Genomic DNA, 16,364 nt, shown 5'->3' with positions numbered 1-16,364 from the left:
TTGTACATTGTGCAATCAACCAAATCTAAAGAATAATAACTTAATACCTTCATATTCATAACCATAGTATTGGCCATCAACTTGCAGTCCATCATCCTGATTCTCCACAAGATCTCAACTGTATACTTACGTTGTCTAAGGAATATGTCATATGGTTTCTGCCACACTTCTAAAGCCAAGAAATAGTGCATTAAACCCAAATCCTTTATTTCAAACTCTAAAGTGAGCTCCCTCCTAATCCCTGCTTCTCTACAAAATTCCTTTAACTCATTTGAGGTGTATTCACATCCATTATCTCACCTCAAAAATTTAATTGTTCCTTCAGATATATTTTCTAGTAACGCCTTTAATTCTTGAAACTTATTGAAAACATATTTTTGTTTCAAGAAATAGATATATGTTTTTATTGAGAAAACATCCATAAAAGTGGCATAATATAAAAATTTACTCAGAGATGGTATAATTATTTATCTGCATACATATGAACATATAATTTCCAACATCCCCTTGGGTCTATTGTCACTACTTAAAAAACTTCCCTTAGAATTCTTGCCAACTTCACAAAATTTGCATGCTACATCTTCCTCCACTTGCATATCTGGTAGAGTTATGACCATTTTTCTCAAAATTCATAAGGCTATGTAGTTGAGGTACGTAAGTCTTTGGTGTTATAGCTCACTGGAGATAATAATATTGTGTACAAGATCTGATGCAACAAAATTGCATCTTTACATAATTCGCGGACCTGTGGGTTATGGGCCCACAACATTTGGTTAATTTATTTATCACATCTGAAATAAACATTATTTCTTTGACATTTATGACCGGAACCCAAATAAAATTAAAATCCAGTTTAAAACTTATCGCATCCAAAATTTATGCTAACCAACACACATCTTCCGGAGCGATATCTGTCGGATCTCGTCCCTTCATGATGAAAGGTTATGGTCGATCCGAAATTCAACGAGATTAAATCATAGTGTATAAAATATCGCATCTAAAAGTTGGATTAAACTGTGTGCATCTTCTGACGCAGTGACCGTCAAATCACTTCAACGGTCATGATCAATTTATCAATTAACTCGATTTTATAATGTTATCGGGTCTATTTCTTGTGTTATAGTGCATGCACATTCACCAGTGAACACCGTTGATCTTATCCCAAATAGATCATCTTTGATCCACCCTGTGATCAATGATGATTTGTCAGTTCATTCAATCTTTGTCTGCTTTCAATCGATGATCAACAAATTAAATCCAGGCAATCCTCAAACATTAGACTCCATTAAAGGTTTTAATTTCACACACAATTTCCTGTATTTAATAGAGGATTCAGCCTACGATTTAAGGAATCAACGAAACCAAATCACATAACAAAAGATCAAGCAAAAACAAGTTTTTAACACAAAACTCCTTTCATTCATAAAAGTATTTACATATATATATTCAGAACACTTGTGCTCTGATCTATTCTCCCCACTACTTAGCTCTCTCTAACACTGTCCCTCACTCTCCTCGTAGACTTACATTTATAGATTAATTACATAATTATGGATTATACTAAATCCATGATTTTTTTTCCATAATTCACTCAACTAATTCCTATTCGAGGATCTCGTAATCCCTAAGGTCTCTACAAGATCTACACATATCAATTATCCCTAATATTATCACATAGTTGAGAATATTCACAACTGAAAACCTCACACATAGATTTCTCACTCAATCTATACAAGATTCCTAAAAATAATTAAAAACTTCACCCCCTAAATAAACCAAATGAACAATAATATTCTGAGCAAGATACTCTTGCATAAATATCCTGTACTGTGTGTCCCATTAATTTATACAATGCTCCCTCTCGAACACCAATCACATCAATTGAATCTATACTTGAACCCTTAGGCCTTAAAAGGACTTGGAAATCAACAAAAGCTACTTTTAAGACTGTATCCTCTAGCATAGAGATAGAGAAAATATTCTTCCTTAAATCTTGTACAAGAGTTATATCTTTTATTAAAATGAGGTTACTTGAATGAAGTTGGTAGGACGTTTCTCCTACTCCTTTTACTGCATGCTTTGAATCATCTTCAAGTTCCACCTAAATGGATGAACTCATTTTTTTCAATTTTGGAACAGAAATTAAAAACCGAGTCATGTGCTTAGAAGCACCACTGTCTACTAGCCAAATATCACTTCCTTGAGTGATGGTTCCTGTGAGAGCTGAGACGAAGACATACTCTTCATACTTTGTCTCCCTTGTATTTTTCTAATATGTGGGCTCCTCCATATCTACTACATGTGCATGAAGTTTTATTTTTCCTTTCCCTTGAGAATACTGCTATGTAAAGTGTCCCAACTTCTGAAAATTGTAACACCTAATATTAGGTACCATTCTTGTGATCTAGAATTGATATTCTATTTTTGTTTGGATTATTGTTTCTTATTTCTTTTCCTTTATTCACATGAGAAACAAGAGCTTTAGTTTCTTCATCATTGGTCCTATATGACATGGATACCAGTCTTGATTCATCTTGAGAAAAATTTGTCCATATCTTATCAAATTAAGTTAATTTCCTTCTTGAACAAATTCCTTGAACAAATGCATCCAAAAAATAAGGAAACCCATTTAGAGTGTAGCCACAAACCCTACATCATCCATTGAATCTCCAACAACTACTAGTTGATCCTTGATCTGAGAAATCCTCATGAAATAGGTAGAAACTGAATTTGACTTGTTCATCGTTACATTTCTAAGTTGATGCCTTAGATTTAGCTTTTTGCTTTCATATAATCATGATAAGGCATTCAAAATTCCTTTGGCATATTTTGACACATGAGGAATTAAGTAGTCTTTGATTGAATCTGACAAGATCCTCTTAGCCTTGATCACATTTTTCTTATGATTTTCCTTGACCTCTTCCTCTTCTAGTTATGGAAGGTGTTTCTTTATATAATCTAAGGACTCATTCTCTTTTAGGATGAGAAATATGCTATGCTTCGATGATATGAAATTGTCTGCTCCATCTAGCTTATCTTCTACTTTAAGATTGGACACCATCTTGTAAATGGAAAGTTAGATTAACTTATTTCCAGTTATGGATTAGTGTTTTTCATAACATGCACTTCACTTTATGAAATCCTTTTGTTTTATTTTATATGGTAGGAAATACCATGAGCCAATGGTTTACCAGAACCATGGACCTATAAACCACCAGTTAGAAAATCGGAAAGGTAGAAAGACTTTCTTGTGTTGATAATTACTTGTGAGATCTTTGTGTTCTTATTAACTTTCTTATTTTCTTATTTTGTCTTTGTTTCGTCAAGCAATCATCAAAATAAAACACGAAGATCAATGACACTAGATGTAGGCACTTAGCTAGGGCTAAAACCCCTCTCTAGGGGAAAACCTAATCAAACTCTTTCACTAGAAAAATCAAGTTAAGATAGACCAAGACCCTAGACCAAAAGACCTTCCTCCTCCACCAAGTCAACCCTTTCTTCCAATATATGATCTCTCCCAAAGTCACCAAGTGTTAGCTTCTCAAATGCAACTTCAACCTAGAATTCGACTTCCGAGCTTCAGGATTATATTTTTGACCCTTTCAACAACTTTGTAGATTCACACATGTGAGAGAAAGAGAGAAAATTTTGACTTCTTGTGCTTCACAAAGTCATATTTTTGCTAGCCCTTTCCTCCTTGTTCCTTCAATTTCACAGTTTTTCTTATTGCAGAAATCACAGATTGAACTTGTTGAGTGAGTCCTCCAAATGAGATCAAGTTGCTACCTTTATATAGTATATATTTTCCCCTCAATTAAGCCAAGTTGGTGGAGGAGGCCTAAAATACCTAATTTACATCGAAATAAATTTGTTTCTTGATTGACAAAGTCCAAGAAGGGTATATTACATCATGACATAAACAATGACACTAGAAATAAACCCTAGAATCCTATAATGGAAGTTTTGACATATAAACCATTAACCCAAACATGAAACTCATGTTGTAATAAGTCAATTTCTTTAATAATAAAATTATTCTTTCTTTATTTTGACAAATACATTACATCATAACTGAAGTACACTTATGAAGACTGACACTAGATACATTCTTCAACACGACCAAATAGGAAAAAAGAACTGAAATGATACATAAACTCTTTTTTTTCTAGTAAAATAAATTTTATGGATTGGTAACATACTATTTTTTGTTTTTACGAAGTTGTTTTGGCAGATACCATGAGTTCTTAACTTGGATCTGATACCATGTTGAATTCTTTCTTATTTTTAGATCTTGGAAATTAATTCTTTATGACCAATAATTACACACTTGAAAATTTCCTATCCTTAATTTTTTTCTATGATTGAGAAAAATTCTTAGATTGATATATTAGATATGAGACATTCATTGATATCTTATTATAATTGAGGACTGTGTTATATATACATAGTCGGGGTGCCTTTTCATCGATAGACATGTCTTTTCAATAAGACATGTTTTTTTAATTATTATTTAATTATTGATTATTATATATTATATATAATATAATATAATATATAAATATATATTGTTGTAAATAATCTAATATATATTATACATTTTTCTCCGGAAAGGAATACCTACCACTATATTTTCCTAAAAAGAAAAATCGTAATTTCCATTAACATAGAAAATTACATGTTGTAAATGCCATTGGAATATGTTGTAAAGTGACCATGGTTAGCTATGAACTACTGAAAAATGATATAAAAGCCTACATAAAACCCTGACAAGGTATACTATTAGATTTCATATTCAAAATTATTTACATATCCAAAACTGATCCATAAATATAAACACAAAAAATTGCTAGATCTAGGACCTGTCTTCCCTCTGTATATCCTGGTCCATATAAGGTCTACGTATTACTGGTAGATCTGTGCAGGAGTATGCTCTCTGATCAGCCATTCTACGCAAGGACGATGTGTTGCCTCTTTCGGTAGCCTGTCTGTGGTTGCATTGTGTTCCCTGTAGATATGAGTACAAGAATGTCCTAGATCCAGCAGACTGGTCAAGAAGGTTAGGACGAATGATGTCAAAGAAGGTAAGGTAGAACTTCATCGGCCATCCATCTAGCCCCAGAATTTTATCCTTTTTGAACTATTTCAAAGTGCTCTCTAGTTCCCCCAAAGTGACAGGTTTATTGAGATCCTCCAACAAGTTAGGTTCTACAAATTTCGGAAAGTGCCCTGCGATGCAGATGATATCTACAAGCGTAGCTCTTGGAGGAAGTTTTAACAACTGATTGAAATGTTCAATGCTTATCTATGTCAGCTGAGGATGTATATTGGCTATCAGTCCCTCATCTAAGGGAATCTGCCAAATAGTGTTGCTGGCTTTTCTTCCATTGGAAAATGTATAGAAGAATTTAGTGTTACCATCCCTAGCTTGTAACCAAATAGCCCTGCTTCTAAGTCTCCAAGTTTCTTCCCGGACCAGTAGGATATTAGATCTTTGGGCTTCCAACTCCACTAGGTGTAATTTTTCTTCGATGTAGTTGTAGCCTCTACCTTGTTCATCCGTTAATATGGCCAACTAGTTTTCAATCTCAGTTAGGGTGTGTTCCTCCCTATCTTTTTTCTTTTTGGCCCAATCAATGGATAACCGCTTGAGGTTGTTCAAGTTATTGCATAAACCTACAACTTTCCTCTACTCATTTGAAGGGGGATGAGATTTCTAATTGATCTAGGTCCGGGTGTGAAGAAGGACCTTTCCAAGACCTTTTACTTTCGTGATGTGTTGAAATTTCATTTTAAAATAACATCAACAAATACAGCTGTAGATTGTAAAGAAGAGGAACATAACAATCATCAGCACATGAAAACAAAAGTCGTTGATAATGGAGTTCTTCCAGGAGGGAGTATGTCTTCGGGCCCCGGTGTCAAGATGGTCTAGGCCACTACATTATGTGTTGTCAATAAGGTGATGTACACAGAGATGATGTCTCGATTATACAAGGAAGAATTCCCTCACGCAGGAGTGGCTCTAAGAGATGTTCCACAACTAGAACTCTCAATCAAAAGACTCCTATCAATATGACACAAAACATGTACGGTGCGCATCCTGCGAACATGGCACAAAAGGGATGTCAAAACTAAACATATGCATGATAACAACAAGAGTATCCCAACAACATACAACAAGGGATCTCAAAGCATAACATAAAGAGTTATGACAACAAGTACATCATATAGAAGATTTCGCATAACATGAAACAAGGAATCATGACAACATGTAATAAAGAAGATCCTACATCAACATCAATCATGGATCTGTACAACATAATGCAGAAAGAAGAATTACATGAACACATCATATACCTCACAACCAAGGGCCATCTGAAGAAGTGGATGTCTCACTACTAAAGCTGCTCGGACCATTGCTCTCAAGGCATCGATCTCATGAAGATGGTTGCTCACACATGAATGTGGACATCTGCACTGGCACTTAGAAAAGTGATGAGAAGAAGAAATGATAGAATAAGAAATCTGAAGCCACCATCAACTTTGTGGTGTCGAGTAGTGCTGAATCGACTATCCAAAATCTAAATTCTAAGAAGTTGAGAATTATGGGCTCAATGAATCTTCTACATTCCCCTGGGATTCCTTAAAGATTTTGTTCCATGGATGGACTATAAATCTACAACTTAGATGAAAAATATGGTCTCACCATTGTGATCCCTGCAGAAAACCATGAAAAACAAGTGTAAACTTGACTATATTCTGAAATGTCAAAATTTTACCTCCTTGGGAAAATTTCATGCCTCATGGTTTTGCTCCCTATTTTTGTTGAAATCATGGTTCCATGTGCATTCTGGAACTGACTGGAAAATGCAGATCACTGATGAAGAAACGAACATCACCGTTCTGTTCGTGGCGATGAGAGCTATAAAAACCATATAAAACTTGTCAAATTCTGACAAAGTGACAATTTTGCCCTCTTGTAAAATTCATGGTTCCTGCATTAAAATATTAATTAATCTGCTACCTTGAATTTGTGCCTACATTCTACCTCGAAATTTGTGCTTGCAATCTCTCTCCTCCTTGAACTACGTGTAGAGAGAAAAATGATTGTTTAAATAGAATTCATCGGTAGAATTCATCGGTGGATTTCCCAATGAATAGGTAGTTGGTGTGCTAGTTAATGTCGACATATGGTTAAAGAGAGGTCGAGGGATCAAATCCCACCTCTTCCAATATAAACCCTTTTAAATACATAAATGTGTTGAAGTAGGGGTCGGGTCCGCTTTGGGCGGCCTGCTCCTTAAACCCTCTGCTTAACACATATCGGCGCAACTACAGTCGGTGCCTTAAGGATCAGAGTTTCCCTATATCGGAAATCGGAATTATGGTTGGCACATATATCGACAAATTAAATCGTAATCGCCGCTTAACAAGTGGCACTAGCACATATATCAGCCCCATTTCCCGAACTTCGCCGATATCCATATCAGCGATAGCTCTTATCAGTGGTTAGTGTAAGCGCCCTATCCTAGGGTTTTCTAACAAATTCATTTCTCTAGAATTTAAGTGCAATAAGAGGCAATAATTTACTTTCTCACAAGACTTTTAAACAATAAAAAATTTACCATTTACATTCTAATCCTTATAATTTATAATGAACATTTCATTTTAATAAATTTACATGAGTATTTTATAGAGGAATACATGTACCGGTGGCTGCTGGAGATGTCTTTGAGTTGTTTCCCCTGCTGAACGCTCCTCTTGAATAATCCAACTAGATTTACCTCCTAGCTAGCTAGGAAATAATCCCTAGCCCAGGGAACCTCCACAGGTTCCCCAACCCTCTGAGCCCAGGTCCAACCAAATGTAGTGTGTGTGTCCAAGATGAATGATCCAGACCAAGATGAACAATATTTTCCTCCTCTCAACAACCCAAGAAACATCCACAGGTTCCTAAGGTCTCCAAAAAATCACAAGAAACCGTAAAATCAAAATCAACCCCAAAATCATAAGCAAGACCCAACCTCCCCCCTTTTCTCCCTTCCCCCTTCCCTTTTTATACCCTCCCTCTCTTCTCCATCTCAACCACCTCTCATTAATGTCATTAACTTCTCATCCATCCTTACAGTTGACTTTTCTTCTCCCAAGTAAAACTAGGAGTACATTTGGAAATGTGACATGAATATAAAATTGGGAAATTAATGGAAGAGGATCAGGTCATTTCCCAAGTAAATCTGAAAGTACAGTTGGGAATGTGAGATGAATATAAATTTTGATACTTTAATGGAGAGGACTATGTCCTCTCCCAAGTAAATGTGAGGGTACATTGGGGAATGTGATATGTAATAAAATGGAGAGGACAATGTCTTCTCCCTAGTAAATGTGAGGGTACATTGGGGAATGTGAGATGAATATATATATTGATAATGAGTTAGAGAGGACCATGTCTTCTCCAAAGTAAATGTGAGGGTACGTTGGGGAACGTGAGATGTAATTTAATGGAGAGGACCATGTCTTCTCCCTAGTAAATGTGAGGGTACATTGGGGAATGTGAGATGAATACATATATTATTTGAAATAATGGAAAGAGACCATATCCTATGTAAGATTCAAATTGAGAAGGTAAGTTGGGAATTTGAATAATAGAAATCATGAATTTTATATTAGACCAATATTTCTCAATATTTTCAGATAATGTAAACATTAATAATATTTGCAGGATAAGGTTTAAGTGGAGCATTACATACACCCCTCCTTCAAAACTTCGTCCCGAAGTTAGAATGAAAACATACAAGGAGTTCGAAAGAATAACAAACCAGAGAGAGTTATAATAGTAAAATTTGATAAGCCAGACAATGACACTACTTCCCATCAAGAGTATCCAACTAATCTATATCCTCCTATCCATCCTGTGCTACTTCCATTCCCACCCTATCCATCCTGTGTTGCATTATCAGTGGCAACGGCCATACTAACCACTGATAAAACCAACATGGTGGAAGCGTCGAATACATCGACCTAACTCCTGCAGCAGGCAATTGGCAATCGTCATCACACGTCTTGGGGAGCGTGTCCACCACTGCCCTCCCACAATTCTAGGTTTCAGAGGATACATGGTGGGAAATGCATCCACCCCTCCTTCACAACTTGGGTCAACACCCTAACACATACCACACTACAATGCTGGTTGGAATTGTCATTGAATAATCCAGTCAGGTCGTCTTGCCACCTGTCATTTTCATTTTACTTGTGTCATAAGAGTGCATATCAAGTAGAGAAATGTCCCCTAAATGTCAAAGGTTCAAAATTATTATATTTTTAGTCATTGTTTACTAGTACTAAAACAATTTCATGATATATAATGCAGCTCACAATATGACCAGACAAATGAGAAATAATTAAACGAATGGAATAATATGATTTCAATGACTTGACATACAAAAAATAGACAATTTTAATGAAAACACATATTTTTTAGATACCAAGGCATTAGTGAAAAAATATGCGGAGTCTATTTATATATATATATATATATATATATATATATATATATATATATATATATATATATATATATATATATATCTATATATATATATATATATTGATTACATGGTATCTATATTGATTACATGGTATCTATATATATGGTATCTATATATATATATATATATATATATATATATATATATATATATATATATATATATGAAAATGACATTGATTGCAATACATATCAGCAACAAAATACATAATCAATGAGGCTCCAAATGGCCTCTAGAGTCCAAAATCCATTACACAAGCTACTGGCTTGGTATATGGTACATAGTACAAATTATTGATCAACACGATACAAATAGGATTCCATTATTTTTATAGTGTCATAAACACCGTTATGCCAATTAAGTTGTGCCTCAAGCTCAATAGTTTACAAATCACAAAGTAGATAACCAATTTCTCAAAAGAAGAATCCAATTCGGTTTTTTTTTTTTTTTCTTCTTCGGGGCCGGATTGAGAATGATTATATTATATATGAAAATTTATAATGATTTTATAATGAGGATGGATGGCATGGTGTCACTTCTGGTTTCATTTAGTATACCATATTCCATGACCACGGAAATAAGTGTTAAGAATCTAACAGTTGTGATGGAAAAATAGCATGAAAACAAAATAAAATCAAAAAACATTCCTGAACATAAGAAACAAGCAGCATATTGAGTTATGGATTCTGGTTGTCCACATTTTTTCAACCAAAAAAAGTTGTAATTTTTTTTTTGTGAGGATAAATTGTTTTTTTATCTATGGAAAGATGAAACCCATCTCTGCTTTATTGTGGAAAAGTTGTGAAACATTGGAAGCCTGGTGCCCACACGATGTTATGAAACCAAACAATTACAACAAATAAATCAGCTATAAATGTGTTGTGGTAAGAAACTACAAATCGGAAATTATGAAGAAAACTGAAATTGAAAAAAAAATTGCTAAAAGCATAAATCTGACATTCTAAAATCTAGATTAAAATCTAAAAGCATAAATTTGACATTCTAGAACCCATCTCTTTCACCTATTGAACGGATTCTTCCCCAAAATTGCTCTAAACCTTGTTATTACCATGTTTAAAAGATTCTTGTCCCTCTAAAATTAGGCAAGATAAGCATAGGATAAGATAAGAACAATTCTAACAATAGTCCTGGAAGAGATAATGTAAAATATCATTTTGGAGAAGATAAGAATGCTGATTTTCAAAAATATAAGAACCCTAAAATAGACAAGCAAGTGCAGATGTTATTCTGGAGAAGATAGTAAGGTTAGGTTAGAGAAGATAAGAATACTATCCCTAGAGAAGATTAGTATTTTAAGATTCACTACTTAGATATAGGAAGGCTTATCAAAGGCTTTAGAATATCATGCTTGAGCATGTTCAATCGGAAGAATCCTTTGAACTGGATTTAGTTCCTCCCAACTACCTGAGATAAACCCAATTGAAAACATTTTCTTATCATAAATACTCGGGTTTTAATTTTCATGTTAGCTTCATGCTTTCAAGGGTGACAATCCATTGATTTTGCACAAGGAATGACCCAATGTTGGTTCTTGAAGCATCATATTCTATGAAAAAAGTTGCAAATTATCTGTAAGCGCTAAAACTGGGTAGGATATTTAGGATATTGTTACCTTTTTCATGAAATGTGTTCATGGCGCTGGTCTTTTTTGCTAGATAAATAAATGGGGCTATAAGTTTTTTGAACTTAAAAAAAAAAAAACTAACTGTTGAAATTGCGTAAATTGATGCATCCTATTAACTGAGTTACATTTTTAGATATTTTGGCAAATCAAGAATGGGTTCAATCTTAGGAGACTGTTCTTTCACAACTCCTTTGCTGATAATGTGCCCCGAATACACAAATTCTCTTTTTGGAAAGTCAGACTTAGATTCTTTAGCAAAATGTGAATTATTTCACAAGAATTTAAAATAATCCATAAATGATGTTGATGTTCTTCTGTGTTCTTATTGGATACCAAATATCATCGAAGAATATGAGCACAAACTTCCTTACATATAATGGAAATATTTGATTTATGGTACCTTGGAAGGTAGCTGGGAATTTTGTGATCCAAAAGGCTTTGCCTTGAACTTGAGGTGGTTATGATGAGCCTTAAAGGCAGTGTTGTGCTGCTAGTTCCTTATGCTTATACTCTGACTATAAACTAATCTTTATGAACATGGCTTCCCCATGAAATTATTCTGACAAGTCATCATTGCCATGGCTTTCACTTTCAGATGAGCTCGCCCTTCTGTTAGAATGCCTTGAAAAGTGAACTCTCTTTCGTTCCAAGGTGCTAGAAGGGTATCCACAACCAAGAAACACAGTCAACACCAATGCCCTATTGGATTGGTTTTCTCCCCTAGTTTTAATGGAATTGTTATGAATCTGAGCAGTTTTCCTTCACCACAAAGGTTTGTAGCTTAGGAAATTTTCCCCTGATATGAGTTTGAGTGACTACGATAGGACTATGTTTCCAAAATTGATCATAAGGTTCAAGACATATCAATCCAATGAGATCAATATTGCAACCATCGTGTTGGAAAATATGTCACCAATATTTGAAACACTAAATGAGATTCATCCAGAGTGGATGCCTCATTGAAGTTCTCCATCTGTAACAAAAACTTTTTTTGGTCCTCATTTGACTCCATGACCTGATCGCAAACACTGGTTTTCCAGATCCATCATGAATTGGTATTATCTTATTTTCTATGAGTTTCATCTACTTAACTATCTTATTCATATTCTTTGGCCCTGTCAATAGACCATTGATAGGACTTAGGGATATACCCTAGTGTTGGCATAAACCAACCGGAAGTGAGAGGTGCTCAAGAGCTGAAAACAATTTTCTATATCAAGTCCTCAAAATTAATAAATAATCTACAACTTTCATGAGATAAGACTATTGAAGATCTTCCATATCATTTGGCAACTCCCAATCGAAGATCTATTTTCTTGGAACTTCCTTGGCTTCATCATCTTCATCTAAATGAAGATTTATATACATTCATCAACAATCTTGTCAGCAAAAATACTTGTTATAAAAGAAAACAACCCTAGAAAATAAGGCTTTTAAACATCCTAAACATGCAATAATTGAGAAAAGAATGTCAGTTGAAAATAATCCTACAACTCCCAACGAAAGATCTATTTACTTGATACTTTCTTCTTCATCTTCATTTGAATGAAAATTTATACACATTAGCTCAATGACTCATTTCATTTTTTTTCTCCTCTTTCAGATTACAACATAATGTCCTTCAGCTTCAAAAGAAGGCTTGAATACACACTACATGTAGAGATTTTTGAAAACTGCTTCATTAGGATTTTGTACCTTCACATCTAGCCCATGCAGAATTCCAAATTCTTTTTTTTTTCCGCACAGAATAACTATCCAGCTAGTGAAATAATCCATACAAAAAACTAGTTAAGAAATTGGACAACCTAGAGCTTTCTTTTATGCTGCAAATTTTGCTTCAAACGCATTTTAGGTCCCTATTATTTATCAAAAATATTCCAAAGGGGCTCAGAGATACTAAGAACTTGCATTTACATAAATGCCCTAAATATTCTCAGTCTAAATCAAAGGAGATGAGATTTTTCATTTTTAAACCAGAATGTGCCCACCTGTGTTTCTCATGAGATAAAGAGTGTGAAGATGAATGTCAAGTCATTTCTTTCCCTACCTCTTTTCATGTTTTGGTTGCCAACTACTAAAAGTATTTTTTCAAAAACTCTCAGTTATGGTGCAAACATATAACTCATTTAACTCAATTCCCAGGGATACCTGTAGAAGGTTGTTTCTTGGTTTTCCTTAGATCACAAACTATTCCAATACAAACATGCTTATCGCAGGCACCTTTGTCTATATTTAACCATCAATGAAACCACCAGAAGGTCTCTATTTGGTTGTAACTTCTATCCCTCAGTTTGTGTCATGCACTCATCTAAAATTCTAAACAAACTACATGGACTGCACTAATGGGTAGAAATAAGAGTGTTAAGAATAGGTAAATGGAATTTATCATGACTGTCTGCCCCCCAACATTTCGAGTAGCTTGTTAGTGACTATGATAAATATAGTTGACATTGAAAATAAGAACATTTAGACCTCACACAAACCATTCAAACTTTGCTCACACCAAACATTCATGCACGTATTCATTATTAAGCATAGGTAACCTAAGTTTTCCATAACTATCTAGCACCCCAACATTTCTAGTAGATTATCTATGACAATGATTAATATTGTTATCATTGACAATAAGAACATTTAGACCTCAACCAAAACCATTCAAATTTTGCTTAGACTAAATGTTTCCCATGTATAAGCTTGACAACTTTCTACATATAGAAAATCAAGTACAAAATAGTTATATTTTCAGGAATGGTAGAGGTCCTGATCCACAACTTAGAAAATACTTGAGATAGATATTCGTACAATTTTCTGGAGGCATTGCTCCTAATTTCAAGCCTTAAATATAAAAATAAACCCTTTACAAAGCAAAAGTCTTCAAGCTTGATTATTGAGAACAATCCCATCAGTTTTATGTACCATAAACACATGGACTGACATTGTTATCTTGTTGGTAGATTTGACTGCATTCCCTACTATGATGAGGAAACTCAAAAACACATTTCTCATCTCCAATTATATGATCAAGAATGCTATCACCAACCTCAAACAAATTGGTGACCATTTATTATAGAAGTGCTTTGAAATGTTTAATGCCACTCTAAGCATAAGAGACAACTAGAATGATTACCATTCCAAACCGGAATAATCATTTAATAATAAAGCAAACAAGAGCTATAAAGCTAAGGCATATAGTATACACACAATGAATCATAAACCAAACAGATCACAGATGAAAGCTAAGTTGCACTTACTCAAAGTTGGTGATAGACCCTTCAAACAATTCTTAAATGATTTGCAGCAAGACATATCTTGAGTGGATAGTAAATGTACCAATTGATAGATACCCTCATAGTGGAGTGTAAAACTATTCAAGCATGGTTTATCAAGACTACAAGATGATGATGATGCATACTTTGGCAATTAAAACCTATCAAAATGTAATTCCAAAGGAAACCAAATGTTAATCACCAATTTCCCTGAGAGAGATTGATAAAATGTTAAAGAAAGTCACTTAACTTAGATGGTCTTTTGAGTTTTACAAGGCCAAATGGAACTTCATAAAGTTGACACAGATAGTTTATCAAAACCTTAAGGATCTAGTCCCTAGAATAGATAATTGATCCTATCACAAAAGAAGGAAAATCATATCTTATTGCAAGCTAGTGCCATTTAGTGTTAGAAGATATTTCAGATAAAAATTACCAAGTTAACAGCGTACATGTATGTGAAGCAGGAGGGAATGGGTGTGGGCACATCACTTTCAAAAAGTAGGGACATGAAGGTATATCGGGGATCCAGACATCAATTTGATATATGCAATAAAATATGGGGAAGAAATCCCTGACATTGATGTAAATGAGAAATAATTCAGATATGTCTTCAGAGCCATTCATGATCCAGCATTAAACATGGACATTCCCTTCCTTTCCAAGCATGGTGTGGAGATGACAAATAGAAAAATGTGAAACTTCAAACTTAATGAAATTGAGATGTGGAGACTCAATGAGAGAAGAATGTTCCTGATGATGAAAATGCTTAAAGTTGAACCACTGGAATGAATCTAATCATTCAATGTCCATGCATCCATCAATTGACTTTCGTGATTCACCAACAAACATTGACATTTCTTCCCTTCCCATACATGGTGAGGAAATGACAAATAGAAAAATATGAAACTTCAAATTTAATAATATGGAAATGTGCAAACATGAGAGAACAATTTCAATAATGATGAAGAATGTTTAATATTGAACCACTGCCACGTATATCAATTCCCTGCAATAAAACAACAAAATGTGCCTTATGTACTCTATTTTTGCTTTGTTGTTATCCTCCCAGTTCACATGGCCAAGTGAGAATAAAATTATTGTTTAAAGGTATAAAGAGGGGCAACACTTGGCTATATCAAGGTTCCTATTTGGGCCTTATTGCCGCAAAACCTAGCAGGCCTTGTGGGGGGATTCACCAGGCGAGGGCCAGACCCTATGGCAACAATGAGGAAGGATTGCCACTTTCATCTCATCAAAAGAAAGTTTTGTTCAACTAAGAGACAACTTGGGCATTGTGAATATCAATAGTTATGATTAAGAGAAAGTATTGGAAAATAATTCCAACTACTTCATTAACGAGACATGATAATGGCCCATCTTTGGAGTAAATGACAAATCATGTTTCAAATTTTGATTGTGAGCATAAATGAAATTTTTTACCAATGTACCATTGTTTCTCATCTCTGCAACACATCCGTAACAAGAAATCTGCATCCATCAAACAAATCACTGGAAATATCTTGTGCAGTTAGTATGCTCATTGATTGCAATGTTTTACTGTGTGACGAGAATTTGTATTGTGCACTATTTCAAGTACTAGAAATTAAATTATGTATATACGCCATGTTTTATTTTATTAGTTGCCTTGTCTCGAAATATAGATCAATGTATGTTTATGTGAAGCTATGAAAGTTTAGTTTTAATTTTTGGTCCAAGTGTCTAAAGCTAAAAAAAACACTGGAGGGAGTGTGAAAACAATGATTTTGCTTTGTAAAAATAGATCATTTGTAAATCTCTGTTTCACAGCCGGTGGATGGAGCTGCAACCTTCGTTTTGTTCTTCTAAATGTATTTTGCTCTCATGAAATTATAATCAATGTATATTTTGGTGCAACCTCCGTCT

Source organism: Pinus tabuliformis, chromosome 1_1 (genome assembly GCF_031772625.1).
Source record: "Pinus tabuliformis cultivar Carrire ecotype Pingquan chromosome 1_1, CPIR1, whole genome shotgun sequence".
In the NCBI taxonomy this organism is placed as follows: Eukaryota; Viridiplantae; Streptophyta; class Pinopsida; order Pinales; family Pinaceae; genus Pinus; species Pinus tabuliformis.
Note: the sequence above shows the minus strand (reverse complement) of the source record.